The sequence below is a fragment of the Bombina bombina genome, chromosome 5 (genome assembly GCF_027579735.1).
Source record: "Bombina bombina isolate aBomBom1 chromosome 5, aBomBom1.pri, whole genome shotgun sequence".
Taxonomy (NCBI): domain Eukaryota; kingdom Metazoa; phylum Chordata; class Amphibia; order Anura; family Bombinatoridae; genus Bombina; species Bombina bombina.
This window is the reverse complement of record NC_069503.1, coordinates 692,958,179-692,978,951: the sequence shown is the minus strand read 5'-3', so window position 1 is coordinate 692,978,951 and position 20,773 is coordinate 692,958,179. Positions and strand designations below refer to the sequence as shown.

At 38.0% G+C, this 20,773-nt stretch overlaps 1 protein-coding gene across 2 annotated transcripts in view; it reads left to right on the top strand.

The window, feature by feature from the left end:
• LOC128659472 (enoyl-CoA delta isomerase 2) overlaps positions 1 to 20,773 on the top strand; it is a 167,179-nt gene that overhangs the window by 133,975 nt on the left and 12,431 nt on the right. The window contains exon 8 of one of the 2 annotated variants that reach the window (XR_008402398.1): positions 7,743 to 7,864. The exons of the other annotated variant lie outside the window; for it this stretch is intronic. The gene's annotated coding sequence lies outside the window, so the exon portion shown is untranslated. The remainder of the gene's footprint in view (positions 1 to 7,742; positions 7,865 to 20,773) is intronic. 2 annotated transcript variants of the gene reach the window in all.

Here is a 20,773-nt window from a genome sequence, read left to right as displayed (position 1 = left end):
GGCCCTATTCCGGTGGGAACTTAGAATCTAGAAGGGTAGGAGGTGAGGACTGCAAGACTGAGAAGATGGTAATGCAGCGTTTGATGAGGGAAATGGTGTTAGGTAAGTGAAATTAATGTATTATTGAGTTGGGTTGTAGCCTTCTCTGAACAAAAAAGTCTTCAGGGAGTAATTAAAGGAATAAACATTAGGGCAAAGCCTGACAGCACGAGGGAGACTGTTCCAGAAGGTAGGTGCTGCACGACAATTGATAGAAATGGTTTAGAAAAACAAAATCACTGTGCCATTTAACCTTTTTACGCAATAACATAATTTATGTAAGAACTTACCTGACAAATTCATTTCTTTCATATTAGCAAGAGTCCATGAGCTAGTGACGTATGGGATATACATTCCTACCAGGAGGGGCAAAGTTTCCCAAACCTCAAAATGCCTATAAATACACCCCTCACCACACCCACAATTCAGTTTAATGAATAGCCAAGAAGTGGGGTGATAAGAAAGGAGCAAAAGCATCAAAAAATAAGGAATTAGAATAATTGTGCTTTATACAAAAAAAAATCATAACCACCACAAAAAAGGGTGGGCCTCATGGACTCTTGCTAATATGAAAGAAATTAATTTATCAGGTAAGTTCTTACATAAATTATGTTTTCTTTCATGTAATTAGCAAGAGTCCATGAGCTAGTGACGTATGGGATAGCAGATACCCAAGATGTGGAACTTCCACGCAAGAGTCACTAGAGAGGGAGGGATAAAATAAAGACGGCCAATTCCGCTGAAAAAATAATCCACAACCCAAATAAAAAAAATGAAATAATAAGCAGCAGAATCAAACTGAAACAGCTGCCTTTTCTACCAAAAACTGCTTCTGAAGAAAACATCAAAATGGTAGAATTTAGTAAAAGTATGCAAAGAAGACCAAGTTGCTGCTTTGCAAATTTGATCAACAGAAGCTTCATTCCTAAAAGCCCAGGAAGTAGAAACTGACCTAGTAGAATGAGCTGTAATCCTTTGAGGCGGGGACTTACCCGACTCTACATAAGCATGATGAATCAAAGATTTTAACCAAGATGCCAAAGAAATGGCAGAAGCCTTCTGACCTTTCCTGGAACCAGAAAAGATAACAAATAGACTAGAAGTCTTTCTAAAACCTTTAGTAGCTTCAACATAATATTTCAAAGTTCTTACTACATCCAAAGAATGTAAAGATCTCTCCAGAGAGTTCTTAGGATTAGGACACAATGAAGGGACAACAATTTCTCTACTAATGTTGTTAGAATTCACAACCTTAGGTAAAAACTTAAATGAAGTCCGCAACACCGCCTTATCCTGATGAACAATCAGAAAAGGAGATTCACAAGAAAGAGCAGATATCTCAGAAACTCTTCTAGCAGAAGAGATGGCTAAAAGGAACAACACTTTCCAAGAAAGTAATTTAATATCCAGAGAATGCATAGGTTCAAACGGAGGAGCCTGTAAAGCCCTCAGAACCAAATTAAGACTCCAAGGAGGAGAGATTGACTTAATGACAGGCTTGATACGAACCAAAGCCTGTACAAAACAATGAATATCAGGATGATTAGCAATCTTTCTGTGAAAAAGAACAGAAAGAGCAGAGATTTGACATTTCAAAGAGCTTGCAGACAAACCCTTATCCAAACCATCCTGAAGAAACTGTAAAATTCTAGGAATTCTAAAAGAATGCCAAGAGAATTTATGAGAAGAACACCAAGAAATGTAAGTCTTCCAGACTCGGTAATAAATCTTTCTAGACACAGATTTACGAGCCTGTATCATAGTATTAATCACTGAGTCAGAGAAACCTCTATGACTAAGAATCAAGCGTTCAATCTCCATACCTTCAAATTTAATCATTTGAGATCCTGATGGAAAAATGGGCCTTGAGATAGAAGGTCTGGCCTTAACGGAAGTGTCCAAGGTTGGCAACTTGCCATCCAAACGAGATCCGCATACCAAAACCTGTGAGGCCATGCTGGAGCCACCAGCAATACAAACGAACGTTCCATTAGAATTTTGGAAATCACTTTTGGAAGAAGAACTAGAGGCGGAAAGATATAAGCAGGTTGATAATCCCAAGGAAGCGACAGCGCGTCCACTGCTTCCGCCTGAGGATCCCTGGATCTCGACAGATACCTGGGAAGTTTCTTGTTTACATGAGAGGCCATCAGATCTATTTCTGGAAGTCCCCAGATTTGAACAAACTGAAGAAATACCTCTGGGTGAAGAGACCATTCGCCCGGATGTAAAGTCTGGCGACTGAGATAATCCGCTTCCCAATTGTCTACACCTGGGATATGAACCGCAGAGATTAGACAGGAGCTGGATTCCGCCCATACAAGTATCCGAGATACTTCTTTCATAGCCTGAGGACTGTGAGTCCCACCTTGATGATTGACATACGCCACAGTTGTGACATTGTCTGTCTGAAAACAAATAAACGATTCTCTCTTCAGAAGAGGCCAAAATGTTCCAAAATGTTGATTGGTAATTTCACCTCCTGAAATTCCCAAACCCCCTGCGCTGTCAGAGATCCCCATACAGCTCCCCAACCTGAAAGACTCGCATCTGTTGAGATTACAGTCCAGGTTGGACGAACAAAAGAGGCCCCTTGAATTAGACGATGGTGATTCAACCACCAAGTCAGAGAAGATCGAACATTGGGATTTAAGGATATTAATTGTGATATCTTTGTATAATCCCTGCACCACTGGTTCAGCATACAAAGCTGGAGAGGTCTCATGTGAAAATGAGCAAAGGGGATCTTGTCCGATGCAGCAGTCATGAGACCTAGAATTTCTATGCACAAAGCTACCGAAGGGAATGATTGAGACTGAAGGTTTCGACAAGCTGAAACCAACTTCAGGTGTCTCTTTTCTGTTAGAGACAAAGTCATGGACCCTGAATCTATTTGAAAGCCCAAAAAGGTTACCTTTGTCTGAGGAATCAATGAACTCTTTAGTAAATTGATCCTCCAACCATGTCTTTGAAGAAACAACACAAGTTGATTCGTATGAGATTCTGCAGAATGTAAAGACTGAGCAAGTACCAAGATGTTGTCCAAATAAGGAAATACCGCAATACCCTGTTCTCTGATTACAGAGAGAAGGGCACCGAGAACCTTTGAAAAGATCCTTGGAGCTGTTGCTAGGCCAAACGAAAGGGCAACAAACTGGTAATGCTTGTCTAGAAAAGAGAATCTCAGGAACTGATAGTGATCTGGATGAATTGGAATATGAAGATATGCATCCTGTAAGTCTATTGTAGACATATAATGCCCTTGCTGAACAAAAGGCAGAATAGTCCTTATAGTCACCATTTTGAATGTTGGTATCCTTCCATAACGATTCAATATTTTTAGATCCAGAACTGGTCTGAAGGAATTCTCCTTCTTTGGTACAATGAATAGATTTGAGTAAAACCCCAGACCCCGTTTCAGAACTGGAACTGGCACAATTACCCCAGCCAACTCTAGGTCTGAAACACATTTCAGAAACGCCTGAGCCTTCACTGGGTTTACTGGAATGCGTGAGAGAAAAATCTTCTCACAGGTGGCCTTACCTTGAAACCTATTCTGTACCCTTGTGAAACAATGTTCTGAATCCAAAGACTGTGAATCGAATTGATCCAAATATCTTTGAAAAATCGTAACCTGCCCCCTACCAGCTGTGCTGGAATGAGGGCCGCACCTTCATGCGGATTTGGGAGCTGGTTTTGACTTTCTAAAAGGCTTGGATTTATTCCAGACTGGAGAAGGTTTCCAAACGGAAACCGTTCCTTTAGGGGAAGGGTCAGGCTTTTGTTCCTTATTCTGACGAAAGGAACGAAAACAATTAGCAGCCCTATATTTACCTTTAGATTTTTTGCCCTGAGGCAAAAAGGTTCCTTTCCCCCCAGTAACAGTTGAAATTTTAGAATCCAACTGTGAACCAAATAATTTATTACCTTGGAAAGAAAGAGAAAGCAAAGTTGACTTAGAAGTCATATCTGCATTCCAAGATTTAAGCCATAAAGCTCTTCTAGCTAAAATAGCTAAAGACATATACCTGACATCAATTCTAATGATATCAAAAATGGCATCACAAATAAAGTTATTAGCATGTTGAAGAAGTTTAACAATGCTATAAGCATTATGGTCTGACACTTGTTGCGCTAAAGCCTCCAACCAGAAAGTGGAAGCTGCAGCAACATCAGCCAAAGAAATAGCAGGTCTAAGAAGATTACCTGAACATAAATAAGCTCTCCTTAGAAAGGATTCAAGCTTCCTATCTAAAGGATCCTTAAAGGAAGTACTATCTGCCATAGGAATAGTAGTACGTTTAGCAAGAGTAGAGATAGCCCCATCAACTTTAGGGATTTTGTCCCAAAATTCTAATCTATCAGATGGCACAGGGTACAATTTCTTAAACCTTGGAGAAGGAGTAAATGAAGTACCCAGACTATTCCATTCCCTAGAAATTACTTCTGAAATAGCATCAGGAACTGGAAAAACTTCTGGAATAACTACATGAGGTTTAAAAACCGAATTTAAATGCTTAGTAGATTTAGTATCAAGAGGAATAGACTCCTCCATATCTAAAGCAATCAACACTTCTTTAAGTAAAGAACGAATAAAACTCCATCTTAAATAAATATGAAGATTTATCAGTGTCAATATCTGAAGCAGAATCTTCTGAACCAGATAGATCCTCATCAGAAACAGATAAGTCAGAATGATGGCGGTCACTTAAAAATTCATCTGAAATATGAGAAGTTTTAAAAGACCTTTTATGTTTACTGGAAGGAGGAATAACAGACAGAGCCTTCCTAATAGAATTAGAAACAAATTCTTTTACATTAACAGGGACATCCTGAACATTAGATGTTGAAGGAAAAACAACAGGTAAAGGATTATTTCTAATGGAGACACTATCTGCGTTAGAAAGCTTATCATGACAACTAACACAAACTACAGCCGGAGGAACAGTTACCAAAAGTTTACAACAGATGCACTTAACTTTGGTAGAACCAGCATCAGGCAGCGTCTTTCCAGAAGTAGATTCTGATCCAGGGTCAGGTTGCGACATCTTGCAATATGTAATAGAAAAAACAACATATAAAGTAAAATTATCAAATTCCTTAAATGACAGTTTCAGGAATGGGAAAAGATGCAAAATAAACAAGCCTCTTGCAACCAAAAGCAATAAAAAAGTGAGACTTAAAATAATGTGAAAAAAGGTGGAGACCAGTATGACGCCCACATTTCTTGGCGCCAAATATGACGCCCACATTATTGGCGCCAAGTACAACGCCCATATTTTTTAGCGCCAAGTATGACGCAACATCCTCTGATGTCAAAAACGACGCCCACATTTTTTGGCGCAAAAAACCCCGCCTGTAACACACATACGTCAAAAAATGACGCAACCACGAACAAACAAATGACAAAATTTTGCGCCAAAAAAGTTTGCGCCAAGAATGACGCAATAAATTGAAGCATTTTCTGCCCCCGCGAGCCTAACAGCCCGCAGGGAAAAAAGTCAATTGAAATTTTTTTTTTAAGGTAAGAAAAAATTATTTATTCATATGCATTATCCCAAATAATGAAACTGACAGTCTGAATGAAGGAATACTGATTATCCTGAATCATGGCAAATATAAGTTTAAACACATATATTTCGAACTTTATATATAAAGTGCCCAACCATAGCTTAGAGTGTCATAAATAAAATAAGACTTACTTACCCTAAGACACTCCTCTACATATAGTAGATAGCCAAACCAGTACTGAAACGAGAATCAGTAGAGGTAATGGTATATAAGAGTATATCGTCGATCTGAAAAGGGAGGTAGGAGAAGAAATCTCTACGACCGATAACAGAGAACCTATTAAATAGATCCCCTAGAGGAAGACCATTGTATTCAAATAGGCAATACTCTCTTCACATCCCTCTGACATTCACTGCACTCTGAGAGGAAAACTGGGCTCCAGCCTGCTGCGAAGCGCATATCAACGTAGAATCTAGCACAAACTTACTTCACCACCTCCATGGGAGGCAAAGTTTGTAAAACTGAATTGTGGGTGTGGTGAGGGGTGTATTTATAGGCATTTTGAGGTTTAGGAAACTTTGCCCCTCCTGGTAGGAATGTATATCCCATATGTCACTAGCTAATGGACTCTTGCTAATTACATGAAAGAAAGTTCTAATAAATTGGGATACATTTAAGTGTTTGTAGACATCATCAAGTATTCTCAATTCTGGAGTAGGAGATATTTATCAGCGTCATTCTCCAGCTACCCTTAGCAGGTTAAAATAATTAACTCTGGTGAGCACAGGTGAGTCTATTAAAGAGATTAAGACACTGTTCAGAAGAGACAGGCAAATAAAATCTGGCCTGTTTGGGATTTTGGAAAATAACTCCATCTCTAGTATTAAGAATATCCTAAAAAAAATCCTCTTATTTATACCTCATAAGAAATCCATTATTGGTTGTTCTAGTTACAAGGTTCTGATTTTTTTTTATTTGATTTTTTTTGGGAGGTAATATGCAGTTTATGGCTTAGCAACTATTATACAATATTTTCAAGAATGGTTAGAAAAAGTGATAAACCAGATAAACTACTGTAAAAAAAAAAAGAGAGCAAGAGATAAATAGGAAAATATGTAGGAAATTTGCATTGTAAGATTTTGACTTGGTCACAGCTCAAATTAATAACAAAATGATTTATGTTTTCATTAAAGGACCATTAAACTTGCAATTTCAATAACGTATAAAGGCCTAGATTACAAGTTGCGCTCTGTTAGTGTGTGTGCAATATAGAAATATTGTGCCCCTACTAACTTGCGCTCATATTACAAGTTGAAAGTAAACACACAAGTGCAATCGCATTTTACGCTTGTCAGGTTAGAGCGACTGAAGATCTCGTGTAAAGGATAAGGAGTTAAAAAAAATTGCACCAAACAAAGCATAAATAAATTAAAATAAACAGTGTACTCATATATGCACTGATAAAAATGATTTAAATACATATTAAAAAAAGTTATATGGATTCAAAAGTATATGGTATTTGACAAGGTGATTGCCTGGAAAGGGCTATTATATATATATATATATATATATATATATATATATATATATATATATATATATATATATACACACACACATATAGATATCTAAATATATGTATGTATGTGTGTATATATACAGTATGTGTATATTTCACATATGTATTTGTTTTTATATGCATATACATACATATAAACACATGTATACATACAGTATATATACACTTTGCAGCCCTTTCTACTCAAATACCTGAAAACATGAAATATTATTGTTATTCAGTATTCATTTTTTAATAAAGTGTTTAGTGTGTATAAACTGTAAATATTTTACATTCCAATGTTCTTAACATAAGGGAAAAATGTTCTAAGTATTTTTATATAGGTATTTGTATATACTTATCTGTGTATATATCTATAGCATATACATACATGTGAATACATGTATGTGTATTAGGGCTGCACAATTAATCGCATATGCGATTTAAAACCGCGATTAATCGCCACGATTTAAAAAACGTGAGATTTGCGATTTTTTGCTAAAAAAAAAATGTACTCAGAAGTGGCTGTAATGAATTGATTTATATGTGATTTCTTGCAAACCAGCTCCATCTAGTGGTTGCTTTTAGCACACATTTGTAAAATGGCTGTTTTACTTTCACTTTCCGATCTCAGAGAAGCAACCGGCCAGCCGATCAATCTAGAAGTCTAAAAGCAGAGCCTATGCAGGAATGAAGAGGAGTGAAAGCCAATTACTTAAATTTCCCCCTAGGGACATCTGCAGTCTGAAACTTAGGGTATGTAATCATTATGGAACCTCCCACACAATCTCCTGCTCTCTTAGAAACAGCTCAATTACATAGCAGATGCAGTTAACCCCATGGCTGCCAAAAAGACTAAAACTGCAGTCCCCTCTGCTGCTAGGTTAACTTAACTGCATCTACAATGTATTTGATATCAGCAAGGCACAGCATTTTTGAAAGGAGCAGCCCCCCTACTGCTATATGCATGTATTGGATTCCTGGACAGGAGCAGGGCTCATTTTCAGTCAAATTAAAATGTTTAAAAAAAGAAGAAATATATATATCTATATATACACACATACACATATATGTGTATATATATATATATATATATATATATATATATATATATATATATGTGTGTGTGTGTAACTGTGTATGTGATTGTATATTATATATGTGTGTATGTGTGTCTGTGTATGTGATTGTATATTATATATGTGTGTGTATGTATGTATGTATATATATATATATATATATATATATATATATATATATATATAATTGTGTGTGTATGTGGCTTAAACTGCTTCATTTGTTAATCATACCACTGTCCACAGTTAGAATTACTGTCCAAGAAAACATGACAATATTGTGTGTCAGAAGACCTAATAACTGGCTAGTGGCTACTATTTAATATCACATCACAGGCAGCACATTTTTATTTGAACTATTTTGTGGTTTGTATTTTTATGCTCCAAGAGTGTATTGGACATTGAGAAACATGTACATTAAGATTCTGTAGTGTTAAATAAACTTTACAATGCAAAGCGAAGGTGTTATAGTCATTTACAAGAAAATCGCGATTAAAATTGAGATTTTTTTTGCCCATATCACCCAGCCCTAGAAGAACATTGGAATGTAAAATATTCATAACTCATGTTGGCTATAGGGCACTTGGGTCGGGTTAGCATGCAAGCGATAGGTGTTAGTTTATTTTAACTTTGCGGCTCCATTACAGTTTATGGGGAGAAGTTAGCACAGTCCTAATATCTAAAGTCCTGAAGTTAGTGTGCGTTTGCTTTTACTCATGCACAAACCATTTATTTTCAACTTGTATGCATGCGATAACCCGTGAGCATTACAAGTTTACTTTTGGCTGTGTTTGCTCTAATAAGCGCACCACTTGTAATCTAGCCCAAAATGTTTTTTTATTAAAAGCGTAATATTACTGCAATATACATTCCTTATTATTTTGCTTCTTGTTGCTATAAATACATTTGAAAACCATAGAGGTTTTAATTGTGAGCTTTTCTTTACCCACCTCCTCCCTCATATTCTGTGTACTCATTTGCTCTTTTAATGTGGATTATCAGTTTTGCATTAACACTTATGATAGTAAAAGTATTATTTACTAAGCTAAACCACCTTAAGGGAACAGAAGAGGGCAGGCTACCCTAGTGTCTTTTCTTAACTGCACATGTGCAAACAGTGTTCATGCTATAAATGTGTATTTGTGATTGGTTAGGAAGGGTTCTTTTGTTCGGTGGGATAGGGAAATTAGTGTAAACAAAAAAAATATAAAATAATATGCTTATTTGAGAAAATAAAACTGAATTATTCATTGCAAAATTCTACTCCGACATGAAGGTACATTATCATGCAGCTTACAGATTGTGTTTAATGTCCCTTTTAAAGTGTCACTAAAGTGAAAATGAAATGTTCAGATAAAGCATGCAATTTAAAAACAAAAAACTTTCCAATTATCAAAATGTGCTTAATGTTTTCATATGCACACGTTTTGAGGCACAGGTTCCTACTAAACATGTGCAAGAGTTCACAGTGTATACATACATGTATTTTGTGATTGGCTGATGTCTGTCCGGATGGTACAGGAAATGGAAGTATCTTTTAAAATTTGTCCGAAACAAAAATTTGTTGATAAAAACTGTTTATGTGAAATTCAAACTAAGTAATATTGCATTGTCTTTTTATTATGCATTTGTTGATTACACAATGCTGCTGTATTTAATGGTCCTTTATTTTTTAGTTTTAATATTTGTAATATTCAGTGTTATCCTGAATATGATCCTGCTGCAATTGCAATGGGTAATTCGTATTACCTAGAGCTAATTTATTTGGCAAATGTTGAATTTTTCATGTAAAGCTCTATTAAACTTTAATCAGCATAATCTGACCTTAAAAATATAGTTTATGGTTACATGATAAATTAATTTATTTCATGTTGGTGAGAGTCCACAAGCCATTACTCCTGGGAATTATAGTCCTGGCCACTAGGAGGAGGCAAAGATTCCCCAAAACTCTAAGTGCCCTTTAAAACCCTCCCTCCTCATTTGTTTACATTATTGATGTATAGCTAAGCAAGAAGGAAAGGCAGGAAACAAAGAATGGGTAGGTCTCATGGACTCTCACCATCATGAAATAAATTAATTTAGCAGGTAAGCAAAAAACATAATTTATATAAGAACTTACCTGATAAATTAATTTCTTACATGGTGGCGAGAGTCTATGAGCTTGTTACTGATGAGATATACATTTCTACCAGGAGGAGGAAAAGTTTCCCCAACCTCAAAAGCCTATAAATACCCCGCCCACCTCACTCATACCTCAGTTTAATGTATAACCAAGAGGTGAAATGTTAAAGGAGTAAAAGCATAAAAAAGAGGAACAGGAAAAAAGATGTGCTTATTAAAAATAAACCCAAAAATATAGAAAAAATTGGGTGGGCCTCGTGGACATTTATCAGGTAAGTTCTTACAAAAATTGTGTTTTCTTTCAAATAGGTGACGAGAGTCCACAAGCTTGTTATTGATGGGATATAATACCCAAGATGTGGAAGTCCATGAGTAAAGGGAGGGATACAATTAAAAAACAGCTATTTTCTCTGAGAAATTTAATCCAAAAGTAATCTCTTTTTTAAGAATTTTCAAAAAAACTTAAATCATAGGCACTAGAATCAAATGGAGACAGCTGCCTGAAGAACCTTTCTACCAAACGCTGCTTCTGAAGAATCAAAAACATCAAAATTATAGAATTTAGTAAAGGTATGCAAGGAAGACCAAGTGGCCACTTTGTAAATTTGATCAACTGAAGATTCATTTTTGAAAGCCAAAATAAATAACACTTTCCAAGAAAGTAGGTTAATGTCCAAAGAATGCATAGGCTCAAAAGGAGGAGTCTGTAGTATCTTTAATATCAGATTAAGACTCCAAGGAGGAGAAATAGATTTAATGACAGGATTAATACAAATTAAAGCCTGAACAAAACATTGAATATCAGGAAGATTAGAGAACTTTCTGTGAAATAAAACAGAAAGAGCAGAAATTTGTCCTTTCAAAGTATTGGCAGACAAAACTTTATCCAAACCATCCTGAAGAAACTGAAGAATCCTAGGAATCTGAAAAGAATGCCTTGAATAATCATGGGAAGAACACCATGAAATATAGGTTTTCCAAACCTTATGGTATATTTTCCTTGAAACAGGCTTGCGAGCCTGAATCATAGTGTTAATTACTGAGTTAAAAAAACCTCTATGACTGAGGACTAAACGTTCAATTTCCATGCCCTCAAGTTTAAAGATTTGAGATCTGGATGGAAAAACGGACCTTGAGACAGAAGGTCTGGTCTTAGAGGAAGAGGCCAAGGTTGGCAACTGGACATTCGGACAAGGTCCGCATATCAAAACCTGTGAGGCCACGCTGATGCTATCAGAAATACATAAAATAGTTCCATTATGATCTTTGAGATCACCCTTGGAAGTATAAACAGAGTTCCCTCTTGATAATACAAGAAAGCCACCACTATGACATTGCCTGATTGGAAACTCAGATACGTCTCTCTTAAACAGAAGTCAGCTCTGAAGAACCCTGAAGACTGCATGGTGTTCAAAATGCCCTGATATATAAGCCACAAAAATAAAACAAGAATAGTTTTGCTCACAAATCTGAGAAAGATGAGAATAATCCCTGCATTCCAGATGAAGCAAACAAAACTAAAAAAGGCTCATGAAATTGAGGAAATGGAATAGCATCTGATGCTGCAATCATCAGATCTAATACCTTCATGCAAAGAGCTATGGAAGGAAAAGGAACTGAAGATTAGAACAAGATGAAAGTAACTACCGTCTCCTATGGTCTATTATGACACCTAGGTATATATTCCGGGTATGAGGAAAAATATAACTCTTTGGAGAATTGAATCTCCAATCATGCTCTTGAAAAAAACAAGTATCTGAAAGGTATGATCTCCTGCTAAATGGAGCCTATACCAAGATATCATCCGGGTAAAGAACCACCAAAATAACCTGAGCTCTTATTACAGACAAAGCATTCCCAGAACTTTACGGAAAAAAATTCTGGGAGCAGTAGCCAAACCAAAAAGAAAATCAACAAATAGAAAGAGCTTTCCAGGAATGCAAAAGTAAAAACTAATAATGATCCATGTGATGGGAACTAAAAAAAAGCATTCATTAAATTTAGAATAAGAGACAAAAATAGTCCAAATTATCTCCATCTTAACCCTTTGAGTGCTAAGCATTTTCCCACCTGGGTGCTAAGCTGTTCAAAGGGTTTTTTAAAAATTTAGACTTTTTTCTTTCTTTTTCCATATCCCCAAGACTTACACTGTACCTTTCCAACGGTGGGTCTTGGGGGTCTGTAGCTGCTTAGATGCCTGAGATACAGGCTTCTAAACAGCATGCCCCCTTTTCCTATACTTAACATTATGTTTAAATAAAGTTGCACAGTGACGTCATCAAGTCATTGAGTGTGACATCACCACGCATAACGTGAAGCTCTGGCGATGCCTGTCACTTTACAGGCCCGATCACCGGGCAGATGTCACTCAAGTTGGGAGAGTACTAGCAACGGCTCTGAGCCGTCGTTAGCACCTGAGTGGGAATCTCTGCGACAGCTCAGAGCCGTCGTTAGCACTGAAAGGGTTAAAAAAGGGAACTTTGAGAAATGGAATAAAGTATTAAAATCCAGAACTGGCCTGTAAATTCCCTGCTTCTTGGGACTAAAGAGGTTGGAATAAAATCCCTGGCCTTGTTCCAGTTTTAGAACTGGTACTAAAAATCCCAAAGATTCCAGATATAAGATTAACTGAAAACAAAAGGCTCTTGCCTTAACAAGATTCTACGGCACACGAGAAAGAAACTACGGCACACGAGAAAGAAAACTCCTTTCCCTGGGGGGACTTGATTTGAAACCAAATCTGTATCCGTGGGAAACTAAATTCAGAACCCATGTATCTTAACAGATTGAAAACAAACCCCCTTAAAAACCTGTAAACTACCCCCTACCAGAAATTCTGGATTAGAGGCCATACCTTTAGACCGACTTATAAGAGAAGGCAGGTTTCTTAGACTGATTACTAGTCTTGTTCCAATTTGAATATGGCTTCAAGAAAAAAACCAGACAAAAATCTGTTACTAAATGAAAGAGGAGGTTTTTAGGTTTCTAGATTGACAAAAGGAACGAAAATGATAAGTTCTGATTTCACCCTTAGACTTCTAGTCCTAAAAGAGAAAAACTCAGTTACCTCCAGTCATAATAGAAAAAATAGCATCCAGACTAGGCCCACACAAAATTGCTCCCTAAAAAAGAGACAAAAACCTAGACTAAGAAATTGTGTCTTATAAGTAATCAGCAACCTCTGGTTGCTAGAAGGCTGTGCTAGCCACTGGACTACAATGGATTGCAACTCCCTCCTGGTCAGGACTGCTAATGTCATAATTATTGCATTAATCTTAATAATGTCAACAATAGCATCATGAATAAAAGCATCAGCTAACCTTTAAACTATTAACTGATTAAAAAAAAACAACCTAAACCATAGAAAACTGCTCAGATAAGCTATAACACCAAAGTCCAAAACACCATTTGCTGAAAAGCCGTCATATGAAAAGACTCTAACTCCTTATCCATAGGTACTTAAAAAGAAGTACTATCCTGCAAGAGGAATATTAGTACATAACATAATAAATAATTCCTGCCCTCTGGCTATGATGTATAACACTAAGTGTACCTACTAATAACCTATAGGCTAAGTGAGTGCCTACGTAAATATAAACTACACACTTAACAAACAAGCACCCACACTACTGGACTTATCATCTGCAGAAACTGCTTCCAGTAGATAGCCAATCCAGTGCTGCATGTGTGACAGCAGAGTATCTATGTATGTGGAGCATACCAATGATCCAGTAGGAGGAAGCTAGGGACTGGTCACCGCAACACCTATGACAGGCCTGTGAATAACTCCCATAGTGTAATTGTGCTACTACCCAATACTCCATAAGCGTCCCTCAGTCCAAACAGTATCTCTCTGAGGGGAAAATGGGCCTTAAATCGGTCTAAGGACCCCTTTTACAGAAGAGCACCTCCATTGTTCACCTTCCTCCTGTGAAGGCAAAGATAAGTCTGGTTTACCAGTGAGGTGGAAGAGTTTTTAAGGGCTATTAGAGTTTTGGGAATATTTGCATCCTCCTAGTGCCAGGAGTATAATTAACAAGAGTAATGGCTCATGGACTCTTGCCACCTTTACGAAAGAAATGTCTCTTGGTAATTACAGCCCTGTAACAGGTAATGGCATTAACAATCTCTCCATAAAATCTGTTAAAAAAATAAATAATCCTATTCGTACCTGCTGTGACAAGATAGCAGGGATTAGGTGTGTGTTATCATAGGAGTCTGTTCAAAACAGCAGAGGCTAAAAATACTGCAAATACACTGGGCCTAACAGATTATGCAAGAAGATGCTTTTACTGGAGATGATAGTGCACTTTCCTCTCTTCTGTCTTGTGTCAAGTCTTCAGTAGAGCAGCAAGCAGGGCAGCACTGCTAAACAGAGGATGCCAGGGCCATGCATATGATCTGAGATATGGGGTTACAGGGGCCATGTATCTAATCTGTTTTATATGGATGTACATCAGTTATTAGAAGGGAGATGCAGAATATAGCTGTACAAATGCCTATTTGTAATTATACAATTTAATTTAAATTATGGTGGCGATAAAAGCATGAGATTTTAATCCTACATTTCATAAACGTAAAGCAACATAATTATTGCACTGACTATTAGCACATCTAAACAATTATCCCCTCTTGCCTTTACCCAGAAATACCCTGTATATACTGTAACCAATGCATCAGAGGATTCTGGGTGAGATTTGCAAATTAGATATGCAACATCTCAGGCTTTTTGCATCTAATACGGTGTTAAAAAACAGCAATACCCTATTGGAGTAAGTGCAGCAAAAACAAAACCACTTCTGGACAGCTATTTCGTTTTCATTAAAACTCTTCAGCAGAGGATAGGTTTTTGAGTTGCTGGTAAGTGAAGCTCATTCCAGAGCAAAAGCAATTTTCATTTATGGTGGAGATATAAGCCTGTACAAATAATTTTGTTGCTTTACTTTTATGAAATAGAGGATTTTAATCTCATGCTTTTATCTTCACCATAATTTACATGAATATTGCTTTGCCCTGGAATGAGCTTCACTTAGCAGCAACTCAAAAACCTAATTTCTGCTGAAGAGTTCTAATGAGAACGAAACAGCTGTCCAGAAGTAGTTTTGTTTTTGCTGCATTTACCCCTTAATAAAGGGTTTCTGTGCTTTAACACAGTATTAGAAGCAAAAAGGCTGAGATGTTGCATATCTAATTTGCATATCTTACCCTGAATCCTCTGGTGCATTGGTTACAGTATATACAGAGTATTTCTGGGTAAAGGCAAGCAGGAATACTTGCCTAGATGTGCTAATTGCCTGTACAATAATTATGTTTTTGCCATTATAAAAAAAAAAATTATACTTACAGATTAATTGCTTTCTTTTGGGATGATGAGAGTCCATAGGCGTCCATAACATATGGGAAAATATTTCCTGCCAGAAACAAATAATAACAATAGTTGCATCCAAAAGTCTTTAGCTACCTTGTTGCTTTCTCGGTCACACTTCATATTTAGTAACCGCCAAAGATTAGACACACCAGTTCACCTTGGAAAGTTTCAGAAAGCAAAACTACCATATCCCTTTAGTAATAATCAGTGAGAAAACAGCTTACTGCAGTTAAGGTCACAATGTTACCTACAAATCACATTACATATGTAAGCCACTCACCACCTTATCAAATGAAGATGACCCTTTCGTGGAGATAGCGGATAATTCTGTTTGTGGTGGAACTAAATGCAAACACTGTATCGTAGGCTAGACCACAGCGTGCATTTGTCTCACCAGCTGGCTTTGTCTAAGACCATATGGGATATGGTGAGAAAGAATTTTGGAGACAATGTTACTAAAGATAAGTCAATTAAAAATTTGTTGTCAATTAAACAAGGGTTCTTCAAATGTGGGGGAACTCCATGTAAATGTTGCAGCTATGCAAAAGTAGGTGATCATTTTTTTCCACACAAACAAATAAGGAGTATAAGATACATGATCGCATTAATTACAATCATCCTTTGTAAATATTATAAGTGATCAAATACACAACAAACTGCAATATGTAGGTCTAACCTCAAGAACCCTAAAAGATAGGATGAGGGAACATCTTATATCCCTGAAAGCAGATACCACAAACACCTGTGGCTAAACATTTTGATTTACATGGCTCATAGAGCAATGCTTTTGGCTTTCAGGGTAAAGAAATGGTCTCAATGGGACTACGGGGAGGTGACAGGTTTGATGTGAAACTATTTATAGATCAAATGTAAATAGTACAGGATTTGCCTAAGTATATGAATAGGGAGCAAGGAGGTATTTTTTGATGTTAATGCAGATTTTTTAAAGTAATATATACGCTTTAAGTATTTGACTTTTTTTTTTATACATGTGGTGTTTTACTATTCATCGAACCGCACTGGAATTTTATAGACCTTATTGTTTCTTATGTTTTTCTTCTATTTATCTGCCTTACATTTTGCACTGAATGTACAGGTACATTTGGAAAAAAATAGAAAAGAGTACTGTAAGAATAACTTTGTGTCATATAGATTTTAACCCCTTACCTAAGCTTTGTTCTTATATTTATGAAAAAGTTTGTTTTGAAATATATGTAATAAGATGTGCTTGACTATTTGCTGTAATAGGATTGGATGTTGTAGACAACCCGAGTGGTTATAACTCCATGATTTTCATCTGTGAGTTAGCTCTGATGAAATGCCGTTCAGGCATGTAATGGGTCAGCTGTGATACCTGTGTGCTGTGCCATTTATGGATTTTATCCTTTTGCCACAATAAATTAATGTTTTAAATTTCTCCATCCTGATCTGTCTTGCATTAACTGTTGGACACTGTTCCTTTCTGTATTTGGTATTTTCCCTGCCACAAGGAGGAGGTCAAGAACCCTCACAACAGCTTTTAATCCCTCCCACCTCCGCTCCCCACTCAGTTTACATATAGCAAAGGAGAGGAGAAAGACAGTAAAGGAAGGAAAGACAAAAAGCAGAGATAAGAGGGGCAAATAAGAACAGTTGCCCATTTAGAAAAAACAGGGCGGGTCCTATGGACTCTCATCATCCCGAAAGAAAGCAATTTATCAGTAAGTATAAATTCTGTTTTCTTTTGTAAGATGATGAGAGCACATAGACGTCCATAACATGTGGGGTACAATACCCAAGCTTAGCTCTAAGAATGCGGTAATCATTCTAACGTAAATCATGATTGCGCTCACGCATTCTCGTTAACTTTCAACTTGTAATACTAAAGCTAAACCTGATGTGCGCAAACACCCGGGATAAACCCCTTTTGCTTATGTGTAACTGTTAGCGCGCCACTCGTAATCTGGCCCTTAATGGGGGGAGCAGACATGACTCTAAAATGACATTAATTTATTTCCAGCTCCTTTAATTTAATATCACAGAGAGACAAAATAAAGGTGCAATCACCTATAGTACAAACAGCCTATAGCCACACCTCAGAACCCAAGAGGAATAAAGAAAAAAATATCCAGAAACCCAAATAATTTTTTTTCCAATTACCCAACCCCTTAGTAGCTCTAATGAGGGTACTCATCCACCTCCTGAGGGAAGAAGGGGTTAAAGGGGTGATTTCAGGTCACTTAAACTGCCTAGGACTTTCCCTGTATACTGACAGTGTTGCCGGTCAGGGATAAAGGGCGCCAAAAGAAGGGGTGGAGCTTACCACCGGAACGATATTCAGGCAGAGGCCTGACATAAGTTAAATCATTAAGAAAATTAATAAAAAGTAAATAAATAAATTGCTCATCAGGTCCCCCCCCCCCGTGCTCTCTTCCACAACCACATCTATACTGAGCTGAACCGCTAACTCAGTGCTTTCCAAACTGTGTGCCGTGACACATTAGTGTGTCGGTGGCAGTGTGTAGGTGTGTCCCTGTTTCAGCACAAATTTGTTTGAATTTTAAAAACATAATTTATGCTTACCTGATAAATGTATTTCTCTTGTGATGTATCGAGTCCACGGATTCATCCTTACTTGTGGGATATTCTCCTTCCCTACAGGAAGTGGCAGAGAGAGCACCCACAGCAGAGCTGTCTATATAGCTCCCCCCCCCCCCCAGTCATTCGACCGAAGGATAGGAAGAAAAAGGAGAAACCATAGGGTGCAGTGGTGACTGAAAGTTTAAAAATAAAAATATATATGCCTGTCGTAATAAACAGGGCGGGCCGTGGACTCGATACATCACAAGAGAAATACATTTATCAGGTAAGCATAAATTATGTTTTCTGTTGTAAGATGTATCGAGTCCACGGATTCATCCTTACTTGTTGGATACCAATACCAAAGCTTTAGGACACGGATGAAGGGAGGGACAAGACAGGGACCTTAAACGGAAGGCACCACTGCTTGTAGAACCTTTCTCCCAAAAATAGCCTCCGAAGAAGCAAAAGTATCAAATTTGTAAAATTTGGAAAAAGTATGAAGCGAAGACCAAGTCGCCGCCTTACAAATCTGTTCAACAAAAGCCTCATTTTTAAAAGCCCATGTGGAAGCCACAGCTCTAGTAGAATGATCAGTAATTCTTTCGGGAGGCTGCTGTCCAGCAGTCTCATAGGCCAAACGGATGATGCTTTTCAGCCAAAAGGAAAGAGAGGTAGCCGTAGCCTTTTGGCCTCTCCGCTTACCAGAATAAACAACAAACAATGAAGGTGTTTGATGGAAATCTTTGGTTGCTTGTAAGTAGAACTTTAAAGCACGAACCACATCAAGATTGTGCAACAGACGTTCCTTCTTTGATGAAGGATTAGGACACAGAGAAGGAACAACAATCTCTTGATTGATATTCTTATTAGAAACAACCTTAGGAAGAAAACCAGGTTTGGTACGCAAAACCACCTTATCTGCATGGAAAATAAGATAAGGGGAATCACACTGTAAAGCAGATAGCTCAGAAACTCTTTGAGCCGAAGAGATCGCAACTAAGAACAAAACTTTCCAAGATAGAAGCTTAATATCTATGGAATGCATAGGTTCAAACGGAACCCCTTGAAGAACTTTAAGGACTAAGTTTAGGCTCCAAGGCGGAGCAACAGGCTTAAATACAGGCTTAATTCTGAACAAAGCCTGACTAAAAGTTTGAACGTCTGGAACATCTGCCAGACGTTTGTGTAGTAGAATAGACAAAGCAGATATTTGTCCTTTTAGAGAACTAGCTGATAATCCCTTCTCCAAACCTTCTTGGAGAAAAGACAATATTCTAGGAATCTTAATCTTACTCCACGAGTAACCTTTGGATTCACACCAATAAAGATATTTGCGCCAAATCTTATGATAGATCTTCCTGGTGACAGGTTTTCTAGCCTGAATCAGGGTATCAATGACCGACTCAGAGAACCCACGCTTTAATAGAATTAGGCGTTCAATCTCCAAGCAGTCAGATGCAGAGAAACTAGATTTGGATGCGAGAACGGACCTTGGATTAGAAGGTCCCGCCTCATTGGCAGGGTCCACGGTGGAACCGAGGACATGCCCACTAGGTCTGCATACCAAGTCCTGCGTGGCTACGCAGGTGCTATCAGAATCACCGAAGCTATCTCCTGCTTGATTCTGGCAACCAGACGTGGGAGGAGAAGATGCGGTGGAAATACGTAGGCCAGATTGAAAGACCAAGGTACTGCTAGAGCATCTATCAGTACCGCCTTGGGATCCCGGGACCTAGACCCGTAACGAGGAAGTTTGGCATTCTGACGCGACGCCATCAGATCCAATTCTGGTGTGCCCCATAGCTGAATCAGCTGAGCAAATACCTCCGGATGGAGTTCCCACTCCCCCGGATGAAAAGTCTGACGACTTAGAAAATCCGCCTCCCAGTTCTCTACTCCTGGGATATGGATAGCTGATAGGTGGCAAGAGTGATCCTCTGCCCATCGGATTATTTTGGTTACCTCCATCATCGCTAGAGAACTCCTTGTTCCTCCTTGATGATTGATATAAGCTACAGTCGTGATGTTGTCCGACTGAAACCTGATGAAATTGGCTGCAGCAAGCTGAGGCCACGCCTGAAGCGCCTTGAATATCGCTCTCAGTTCTAGAATGTTTATCGGAAGAAGAGATTCCTCCCGAGACCATAAGCCCTGTGCTTTCAGGGAGTTCCAGACTGCACCCCAGCCTAGCAGGCTGGCATCTGTTGTTACAAAGAACCACTCTGGCCTGTGGAAGTACATTCCCTGAGACAGGTGGTCCTGAGACAACCACCAGAGAAGAGAATCTCTGGTCTCCTGGTCCAGATGCAGTTGAGGAGATAAATCTGCATAATCCCCATTCCACTGTTTGAGCATGCATAGTTGCAGTGGTCTGAGGTGTAGGCGGGCAAAAGGAACTATGTCCATTGCCGCTACCATGAGTCCAATTACCTCCATACACTGAGCCACAGATGGCCAAGGAATGGAATGAAGAGTTCGGCACGTGGTTAAGAGTTTTGATTTTCTGACCTCCGTCAGAAATATTTTCATTTCTACCAA